Source organism: Zingiber officinale, chromosome 3B, assembly GCF_018446385.1.
Source record: "Zingiber officinale cultivar Zhangliang chromosome 3B, Zo_v1.1, whole genome shotgun sequence".
Lineage (NCBI taxonomy): Eukaryota > Viridiplantae > Streptophyta > Magnoliopsida > Zingiberales > Zingiberaceae > Zingiber > Zingiber officinale.
The window spans coordinates 26,552,308-26,562,827 of NC_055991.1; the positions used below are offsets into that span (position 1 = coordinate 26,552,308).

The window sequence follows — 10,520 nt, forward strand, 5'->3', positions numbered from 1 at the left end:
AACTTCACTTTCTTTTTATTTCATTTTTTTTTTGGGTCCTATTTCCATTTCCCTTTTATTCTAAAAGAGATTACCCATATATATAGCTTAAATATTTTGTGGGTGTTACAGGTTGCCTCCCAAGAAGCGCTTGTTTAAGGTCATTAGCTCGACCACCTCATAAGATTCATCTAAATCTCGCTCTTGTAGGGGTAAGATATTTCAGCACCCTCCTACCGAGGGCTCTTATTATGGAGAGACCTTCCAATATAGGAATTACAAAATGAAGTATTGCTCTCTCCATCTTCGTCTTCTTTGAAGTTCTCTCATGTGGTCGAAGACGGTTCAGTGTGAACTTCCAATTATTAGCCCAAGTGAAATCTGCACATGTAAAGAAAATACAAATCTCTCACAAACATATTAGATAAGATAGAGCCATAACCATAAAAAGATAAGCAGAATAAGAAATAAAAACTGAATCACATCCAACAAAGTCAATGATAGGTACCTCTATAAAATTTTTCAAAAGATCACAAGAAATACTAACCTTACTTTACTAAGAGATACCTAAAATTTCTAAAAATGTAAATGTGACTTTCTCTGAATCAAATGATGGTTCTAACTCTGGCTCAGGTGTTGATGATATCAATGATGGTGATTCTTGAGACTCTGCTCGCTCTGCAAAAGTCCCTACACATTGTTCCTCAACATGATCAATTCTTACAACCTCTAAGGGTTTTGTGGACAAAGGTGGTGATCCTTGAGATGCTGCTTCCACAACACAACTCCCTACATATTCTTCAATATCATCATCATCAACACATATATCAAAAAATAAATCAACATCTATATCCTCAATAGGAGAATCAATAACAAGAGGATCAATAACTTCACTTGCAGTTTTAAATTGATCTACCACATCACATTCATCATTTGAAAATTTAATGTCACTATAACACCCTATAAAATTTGAAGGCAGATCTAAAAACTTATTTACCACTGCATTATCAATAAAATCCTCATCTGAAGAGTCCTCATCTTCATATACATTCAAAAACCTACACTCAACCATATTAGTGTCACAGAATTTGTTAAAGTCTTATTTACATTGACCCCCACTAACCTTTGTGGAAAAGGAACCCTTAGTGAAGGTCCTGGGAAAGATTGAACTTCCTTTTTCCCAAATTCCCTTTGAGCTTTTGGAGGAGGTCCAACTTTCTTATCTAGTGTTGGTGTGATCAATAACCCAACATCATCACACTTTTCACTAGATATTGTCTGCGAAAGAGGGAGATCTCCTTTAAACCATTTTGAAACAATACTTTAAATCTTTGCCCCCAAATGTTTGAACTCCCCATTCTGTGACTTGTGATTCTCAAGACTTATAGATGGTTGAGTTACAATTTGTTTGACAGGCTCTATAGCATTTATGGCTTGCACTTCATGAATGTTTGAGGGAAATTTCATCCAACTTATGTTCGACCATTCATGGAGGTTCAATGTCACTTGATCAATTAACATATATGCTTCATCTACACTTTTGTCCATAAAAGATCCTCCAGCTGATGAATCCAATAAACTCTTGTATGAGAAAGAAATTTCCCCATAGAATATATGTAGAATCAACCATTTTTCAAAACCATGATGAGGGCACTGTCTTTAAAGACTCTTGAATCTATCCCATGCTTTAAATAATGATTCTCCATATGCCTAAACAAAATTTGTTATGCAATTCCTCATATACACTGTTCTGCTTGGAGGGAAAAAATGATTCAGAAATTGCTTCTCCAATTGCTCCCAACTTGTGATACTTTGAGGATGGAGAGAATATAACCAAGTCCTTGCTTTATCCTTGATTCTGAAAGGAAATGCTATCAATCGAACTGCATTTGCTAACACTCCTTCACATTTCACCATATCACAAATCCGTAAAAATGTTTCAAGATGCAGATAAGGACTTTCTGATACTTCTCCTCCAAATTTGTGACCTTGTATCATGAAAATTAACTCTGGGTCTAGTTAGAAACTTTTTTGCTTCAATTTGAGGTTGCACAATGGGAGATAAAAATCTTGCAGAAAAGGGTGTAGAAAAATTTCTCATGGGCCTGCTTGACATGTTAGAGCTCATGGATACTCAAGAAAAAGTTATTAGAAGGAAAAAAAATTGAAAAATCAAAGACAAGAAATCAAATGCAATATGAAAAACAAGAAAGAAAATGTAGAATTTAAATTGCAAGAAAGAAAGTGCATAATGAAAATAAGAAAGAAAAGACAAAAGGAAAAAGAAAAATTTCAGAATAATTCATATGCTAATCAACTAATGTGTTTATAAGTTCTTGTAATTCTTGATGTCTTTACGAGGTTTGATCTTCTCATACACAAGAACAATATTGCAAGATATGTTTACAAAAGAAAAGTAGAGAAAAATTTGGATCAAAAGAAAAATAGAGAAAAGCTAGACTAGAATGCTAGAAATCAAGAATGCAGAATTAGAATCAGAATTAGATTTGCAACAAAATGAATTGTAGAAAGATATGCAAAAACTATGAAAACAGAATTCTAAAGATTAGTTACAATTATGCTAACAAAAAGAAAAGTTATGTTTAGTCTAACCCAATTGATAATCTCTAATGTTATAGCGCAGTCCCCGGCAACAGCGCCAAAAACTTGTTAACGATCCGCAAGTGTACAAATACGTCGTCAGTAATAAAGAAAGATATCGTATCCACAGGGACTGATATAAGCACTAAAGATATCTCAACGTAAATTAGCTAAACAACTAATCAATTGATTTATCAAAACTAGTGCAACTATGAAAAGTAAAGAATAGAGATAAAAGAATAGAAACAAGAATAAGGCTATGATAAAAGGGTTATTCTAGGAGTTTCAGTTTCTTTGTAATTTTATTCAATGTACGTGATCTACCAAATCATATCCCTCAATTGTCCATCATTTTTAGATGATTGTCGGTTCTCTCTTTCAATAGACAAACGACGTAGGACTGAAATCTATACCTAAATATGATCAATTAGGAATGATTCCTATGTTGTCCTTACACGGGCTTGCCTGTCACATAGGTCCCTCAGGAAATCAACATAGAAATTCATTTCTTCTTAACTTCATCAAGATATGAAAGATTAATGCATCCAATCTATCCTACCCCCTTGAATGCCCTTGTTTCACCCTCAAGATCATCCCTCAAACATCCTTACACGGGCTTATCTGTCACGAACATCCCTCATATAATCGAGTGAGGAATCACCTTTATAAGATCCACAAGATACCCAAACATTCAATCAAGTATGGTAATCAAGCCCAATCACAACAAACCACACAAGATTAAATAGATACAAATATGGAAAAATCATAGAAATAAGAAATTGACAAATCTACAAGAGTTTACATCAAATTCACATTACAAATAGTCCCTCCATCCTAGAACATAGAGATCTAATCCATAGAATAAGAAAACAAATCCAAAGACAAGAAAAATACAAGCATCTTGATCCCAAATCCAAGAAAATGAAGGAAGAAAAGCTTATCTATGATGAAGAACCATCTTCGGCTCCAATCCTCGTTCCCTGGAGTCGATTCGTTGAAGATCCACCCTTAGAACGTCGGAAAATCCCTCCAAGAAGGTGGAGGAACGCCCCAAATCTTGATTTCTCTCAAAAGGAGAGTTCTCCCTTTAAATGAGGAAGAAACCCTTATATAGAGCTTGGGTTTGGGCGCCACACAGCCCCGAGACACGGCCGTGTGAAGATCAAATGGACTGTTCCATTCCCTTCACTGCCCAGGTGACACGGCCGTGTGATGCTCACACGGTCGTGGTGTAATGCCCCAAATTAATTGTTTTAATTAAAAGTAATTATTTAATTAGTTTGAGTATAATTAAAATGGAGTTTAGTTTAAGTGGCTAGCTTAAATTATGTGTAATCGAATACGTTATAATATATTTGAATTTAAATAATAAATAAATAAATATATTTTTATGGATGATTTATCAGGAATTAACTTGATATGAATTTACGGAGTTTACTGAAATGTTTATGAATTTTTAAGGAAATATGTTAGGTTTTAAGGGATTTAATTGGGTATGTTTAGAAATACCCGATTAAGTTAGGAGTTGATTGAGCTCAATTACCTAAGATTCAGATTTAATTGACCTAGGTATATATAAAGGCTAGGTATAAGTTCATGATTCCTTCACTGTTCTCCCCAAAATCACGTCGCCTCCTTCACCCATTTCACCTCCACCGCTTCCGACCAAACTCTCCGCCGAACTCAAAGACCCAGCCAGGCACCGACCTAAACGAACATCTCCTCCAAGGACATTGCGAGCAGGCGACGAGTCCGGCGATCACCACATCAGCAGCACGCCAATGAGTGAACGAGGGTAGCAGATCGGGCGTGGAATCGCGAGCAAGTGGCGGAAGTCGTGAGGGCTGCTGGGAATGTCGTGGGGAGGAAGAAAAACCGAGAAAGGCAAGTTCATTTCCTTATGAATGTGCGAGATCTGTGAGGTAAGGAGGTAGGAACTTAGGAGGGGTTGAACATTTCTCTCAGGTATGGAGATCGGTGAAATGTTTTTGCGAAAGGATTTCATACGGTAGAGCCTAGTTTGGTTGAGGTTTCATTGGGGGTTTTCTTGGTTTGAATCGCAAGGTTTCTGTGTTTTGTCACCGCATTCTGTTCTCGTTGGAGTTTGATTTTCCGGTGGTCTATTCTGTTGAGAATCTTATGGATTTCGTCGTACTGTGAATGAAATTGTACTCGGTTCTTTCTGAGATTTAATGCTATGAATCGAAGTTTCTCCAAAGTTCTGTTGAAATCGCCTGATTTCCTTTGAATTCAATATCTGGTTGGTGTTTTCTGTTGTTGTTGAAGCTTGATGAACACAGGAACGTTCTTAATATGAATCTTGCAATGTTTGATTTACTGTGATCGAGTTTGAATCGAGTTCCGCTATGCTGTTGTGGTGGTAAGTGTCTTGAACGATACCTGTTTGTTGATATTCTTGACTTAGAGGCTGGTTGATGGAGTGCGTCCTGATTTGGGATTTCTGTGGAGTTCTAGTGTGTTGACTCTTGCGATGTCTTCAAGTTGACTCTTGCTATTTGTTTCACTTCCTTCTTGAGATTTTGGTTCGGAAATTCAATTGTAGTGTTCTGGACTCTGAAATTGGTTTGGAAATGTGGGTGAGCTTTGAAGCAAGAAGGTGAGTCTATGGTGGCCGGGATTCCAAATATGATTTGAAATTGTAGTTCAGTTTTGTTTTCTCTTCGGAATTGTCTCGGCGTTGATGGGATTGATTTTGATGAGTTCTGATTTCTCCGAGCAGTGGTGTTTTGGTTGTGGTTTTTGGTCAAGATTATGATGTAGTATACTAGTGGGAATTTGGTGGTAGATGTACACAAATTGACTTCTTGGCTGTTATTAGCTTTGTGTTCTAATTTCCTGTAAGATTTCATGTTTCATTTTAAAAATCGTGGCTGCTTTCTACCATAATAATATAAAAACTGTGATGGTTCTTGGTTTGATACGCATGCTTATATTGTGTATAGCTATATTGTATATGATACGGATATGGAACAGGCATTGTGAATGGATATATTGACTGTAAGAATGAAAGGGTTATGCATGATAAATTGTTATATGATAAGGTAGTTGTCTAAGGTTTTCTACATAGCTAATAGAATGAATATGAGCATATGTGGTAGCAGTACGGGATGGGTGACCCGGGATGAGCTCCGGGGAGGGCCCATCCAAACTTGACTGGTAATTTATTGTTAGCTTCGGCTATATGACTGGATGCATGATCTCTAGTAGGGACGCCTCTAGGATCATGGGACTGTTGACTGGCTCAAATTGTGGTTACCGGATATGTGACATATTCACCATATTAGCTATATAGGATGACTTGTGCAATGAGTATTTCTTCTACTATATGATATCTGACTTATGCTTTCATTTGGTTTCTAGTTACTACCTCCTCTACTTTATGGATATCCTCTTATGCATATTGGTCTGTACTTGCTGGGTCGTAGACTCACTACATTTTTATTACAGGTGAGGATGACTTCCAGGTTATGCCGGAAGACCCTCGGAAGGAGTAGACGAGGAGGCGGGATGGACGCATGGTTCTGTCCCTTGTCCGGGAGTGCAGAGCCTACTGGGTTTACTGCGAGGGATTTTTCATTTCTTTATCATTCGGGTGGGAAATGTTTGAGGAGTTTTTGTTCATCTTGATAAACCTAGTTTGATGCTATCGTGCCCATTGGTTATGATAACTTCTTTGATAGTACTGCCTTATGATCATTCTATAGTAGTTGATGAGAGGGATAAAAAATAATAAAAAAAACTGGGGATTTTTCAGTTGGTATCAGAGCACACTCCTAAGGGACAGCATGTGCATGCCATCTCGTCAAGAACTCGGCTACTTCTTCCCACAAGTTTGTAAGATTTCCTTCATTATAGTTTGGAATTTGAATCGTGAATTATAATGTGCTTAAATAAACAAATTTGGTTTACGTCTAGAGGCCCTTTGTTATTAGATGCAAAGGTGTTCAAGTAATTTTCATAGGTGTTCAGGAAGCCATCCGTTTGCAGTTTGGCATGTTAGGAATGTTTGCATATTCTGGAGAATAACGGAGAATGACTATGAATTGGATTGCTAAAATTTTCTTGTAGCATGACTGATAATTAGAAGGGGGAGCTTCAAATCTTAAGTTTGCACTACCTTGTAAATTTTCTACGTATAAGGTTCTATAAATTATAGTGAGCCTAGAGTTTATTTAATATCTTTCATTGCAAATTGGATTATGATTCGATGAAAAATTTCTATTTAGTGTTCTACTTGATTGACAATCTTTATATAGTGTTGACGATCTTTGCCTTCAAGTAGCTCTGTTAGTTTAATGTATTGGTTTATTATTTGGTCAAAATGCTACTGACACTAACCTTATTTGGTATATCCAAGATAGTTTTCTAGCCATAACAGTGGATCATAATGAAGCTCCTTCCTAGTGTAGCAACCACATGGTAGAAACTGCTCTCAGCTACTAGAGTTTCCTTTTAGCATTGGTTTTAACCTGAAGAATTATGATCTGAGGGAGCAATTCCTGTATATTATGCCTAGATGATAAGTTGGACTAGGTTATTTGCTTTTTGATAGTTTATCTTTAGTTTGATGAAATTTTTCTGATCAGTATCATGTTTTATGTCATCCTATGCATATTAATTTAATAATTTAGTTTTATGCTACCTGTAGTTCAACACTCAACATGTACTAGTCTTTCAATAACCTTAACAATAGGATACATACTTTGACTAAGTTATTTTTGTGAGGGTGGATGCTTAATATTTGCACGAGACCTTATAGCTTATTAGTTTAATAGTTGTAGCTATCTTTCCTATAACTGCTAACTCTTGTTGGTATCTAGTGGATCAAGACTAGGTGATCCGTGTACATTAATAACATGTATGCTACGTAAGGTATTAGGTATTAAAAAAAAACGAAGAATGAAAAAGTGGGAAGAGAATTGTTTACATGGATTGCAGTTTCATGGTGTTCATAAATAAGTACATAAATATCAAATGTTTCCTTTTGTGTTCATGTTTTGTAGGATTGTATACTGGGTGTATGGTGTTTATAATTAAAAATTGCCTATTGTTTTTTTTTAAACTCATTAGTTTTGTTATGTGAATGTTATGATGGTGAGTGTAAGATTGAGTCTAGGTAGTGTAGAAGAAAACGAATAATGTAGAAAGGGACATAAAGTTAGATAAATATATTGAGAATAATCCAAGATTGACACATCTACAAATAATGGAAATAAGAGTTAGAGCATTTGTCAATATATGAAAGAGGTCCAGAATCCTTGTAGTCATTATCTTTAAATCAATTATAATTTTTCCAGTTCATTTTGTCTGTGTAAAAGGTGCTTTGTGTGTATGCTACATCAAGTGATATCAAAGTCAAAATCTAGCTGGGCTCGATTGTATACTTGCTTCAAATTATTCCTTCCCTTCTCATCATTGTCACTCACTTCCTTCCACCGCCTTCCCCAACAGCTCTATTTGCTACCTCCTTATCTTTCTCCTGACTAAGAGAAGTTGATAGCTAATTTACCCTTTTTCCTTCTACCGCCCATTTCCTCTTACTCATTAAAGAGACGTTTCCGTTGTTACTCAGACTAGTCAACCCAATGCCCCCTGCTTCCCCATCTCTACTGGTTCGTTTATAATTGACAGAACCTTAACCACTGCCACGTACAGCTTATTCCGTTACCAACATTGTTCTCAAAATGTCAGTAGCTGCAACCACCAATGTCACCCTCTCATCTCTTTTGAGTCAAAAGGTCTTATATTGTCGGGCTTCTTGTTACCACTCTTGCTCATTTGATTAGTTGCTGTGTGAGGTTCAAATTGACTTGGGTACCCTGGGATGGGCTCCAGGGATGGTCTTCCAAACCTGAATGAGAGAGAAGTATTGAATGACAAGAGGTGTCTCTCAACGGTCTATGAAAGAAGACCAAATAAACATGCTCTAATAAGGGTTACCATAAATGCATCGTGTATCCTATAATAAAGTAAAATGTGGTTTCCTATTTTGTGAATAATTCCAGACGAACTAATAGACGGAGCGCACCATTCACTAACCGGAGGACTCACTTCAAGCATGTAAGATAGACATCAAAGACAACTAGAAGATCATTTATACCTAAAGGATTTGATCTACCACAGTTAGCTAGACAGTAATGTGGGTGTAGTTGCAACAGGTGGGCTCTTCACCGTAGAATAGTTCTCTAAATAGTTATGAGGAACCCCTAATCTCTAATAATTACAACCTCCCAAACTATTAGAATGAACCAGTAATGGACTAGTATGAGGGTGCACCCTTAGGTGAGATTATCATAGTATTGCAATTTAAATAGTAAATCTGGGGACCCAAACTTTATTAGTGGGAGAGAATGTAATATACCAAAAGTGTAATTCTGGATGTAAATAATTAAAAACTGATAAAAAAAAAAGGAAATTAAATAAATTCCAGTGGATAATTTATTAGGAGTTCACAACGTGTACTACTTATTCATGCTTAGGAGGTACATTTCTAACCCTTATTCATGCTTTGGAGGTACATTCCGAAAGCTGAGGAATAAGGAGATCCAAAATGGAGAATCCATTAAAGGAGTAGTAGGCTAAGTGGGACACTGAACTGGACATGGGCAACCGCTATCCTGAATTATGCGGTAAGTCAAATTTCGAGGATGAAATTTTATTTAAGGGGGGAAGAATTGTAATGTCCCAAATTAATTGTTTTAATCAAAAGTAATTATTTAATTAGTTTGAGTATAATTAAAATGGAGTTTAGTTTAAGTGGCTAGCTTAAATTATGTGTAATCGAATAAGTTATAATATATTCAAATTTAAATAATAAATAAATAAATATATTTTTATGGATGATTTATCAGGAATTAACTTGATATGAATTTACGGAGTTTACTGAAATGTTTTTGAATTTTTAGGGAAATATGTTAGGTTTTAAGGGATTTAATTGGGTATGTTTAGAAATACCCAATTAAGTTAGGAGTTGATTGAGCTCAATTACCTAAGATTCAGATTTAATTGACCTAGGTATATATAAAGGCTAGGTATAAGTTCATGATTCCTTCACTGTTCTCCCCAAAATCGCGTCGCCTCCTTCACCCATTTCACCTCCACCGCTTCCGACCAAACTCTCCGCCGAACTCAAAGACCCAGCCAGGCGCCGACCTAAACGAACATCTCCTCCAAGGACATTGCGAGCAGGCGACGAGTCCGACGATCACCACATCAGCAGCACGCCAACGAGTGAACGAGGGTAGCAGATCGGGCGTGGAATCGCGAGCAAGTGGCGGAAGTCGCGAGGGCTGCTGGGAATGTCGTGGGGAGGAAGAAAAACCGAGAAAGGCAAGTTCATTTCCTTATGAATGTGCGAGATCTGTGAGGTAAGGAGGTAGGAACTTAGGAGGGGTTGAACATTTCTCTCAGGTATGGAGATCGGTGAAATGTTTTTGCGAAAGGATTTCATACGGTAGAGCCTAGTTTGGTTGAGGTTTCATTGGGGGTTTTCTTGGTTTGAATCGCAAGGTTTCTGTGTTTTGTCACCGCGTTCTGTTCTCGTTGGAGTTTGATTTTCCGGTGATCTATTCTATTGAGAATCTTATGGATTTCGTCGGACTGTGAATGAAATTATACTCAGTTATTTCTAAGATTTAATGCTATGAATCAAAGTTTCTCCAAAGTGCTGTTGAAATCGCCTGATTTCCTTTGAATTAAATATCTGGTTGGTGTTTTCTGTTGTTGTTGAAGCTTGATGAACACAGGAACATTCTTAATATGAATCTTGCAATGTTTGATTTACTGTGATCGAGTTTGAATCGAGTTCCGCTATGCTATTGTGGTGGTAAGTGTCTTGCACGATACCTGTTTGTTGATATTCTTGACTTAGAGGCTGGTTGATGGAGTGCGTCCTGATTTGGGATTTCTGTGGAGTTCTA

The 10,520-nt window shown here is 36.8% G+C and overlaps 1 non-coding gene across 1 annotated transcript; it reads left to right on the forward strand.

The window, feature by feature from the left end:
• Window positions 1-1,615: 1,615 nt before the first annotated feature.
• LOC121968793 lies at window positions 1,616-1,721 on the forward strand. Its single transcript, XR_006108330.1, has one exon. It is a non-coding gene; the product is annotated as a small nucleolar RNA R71 (small nucleolar RNA).
• The last annotated feature ends 8,799 nt before the right edge of the window (window positions 1,722-10,520 follow it).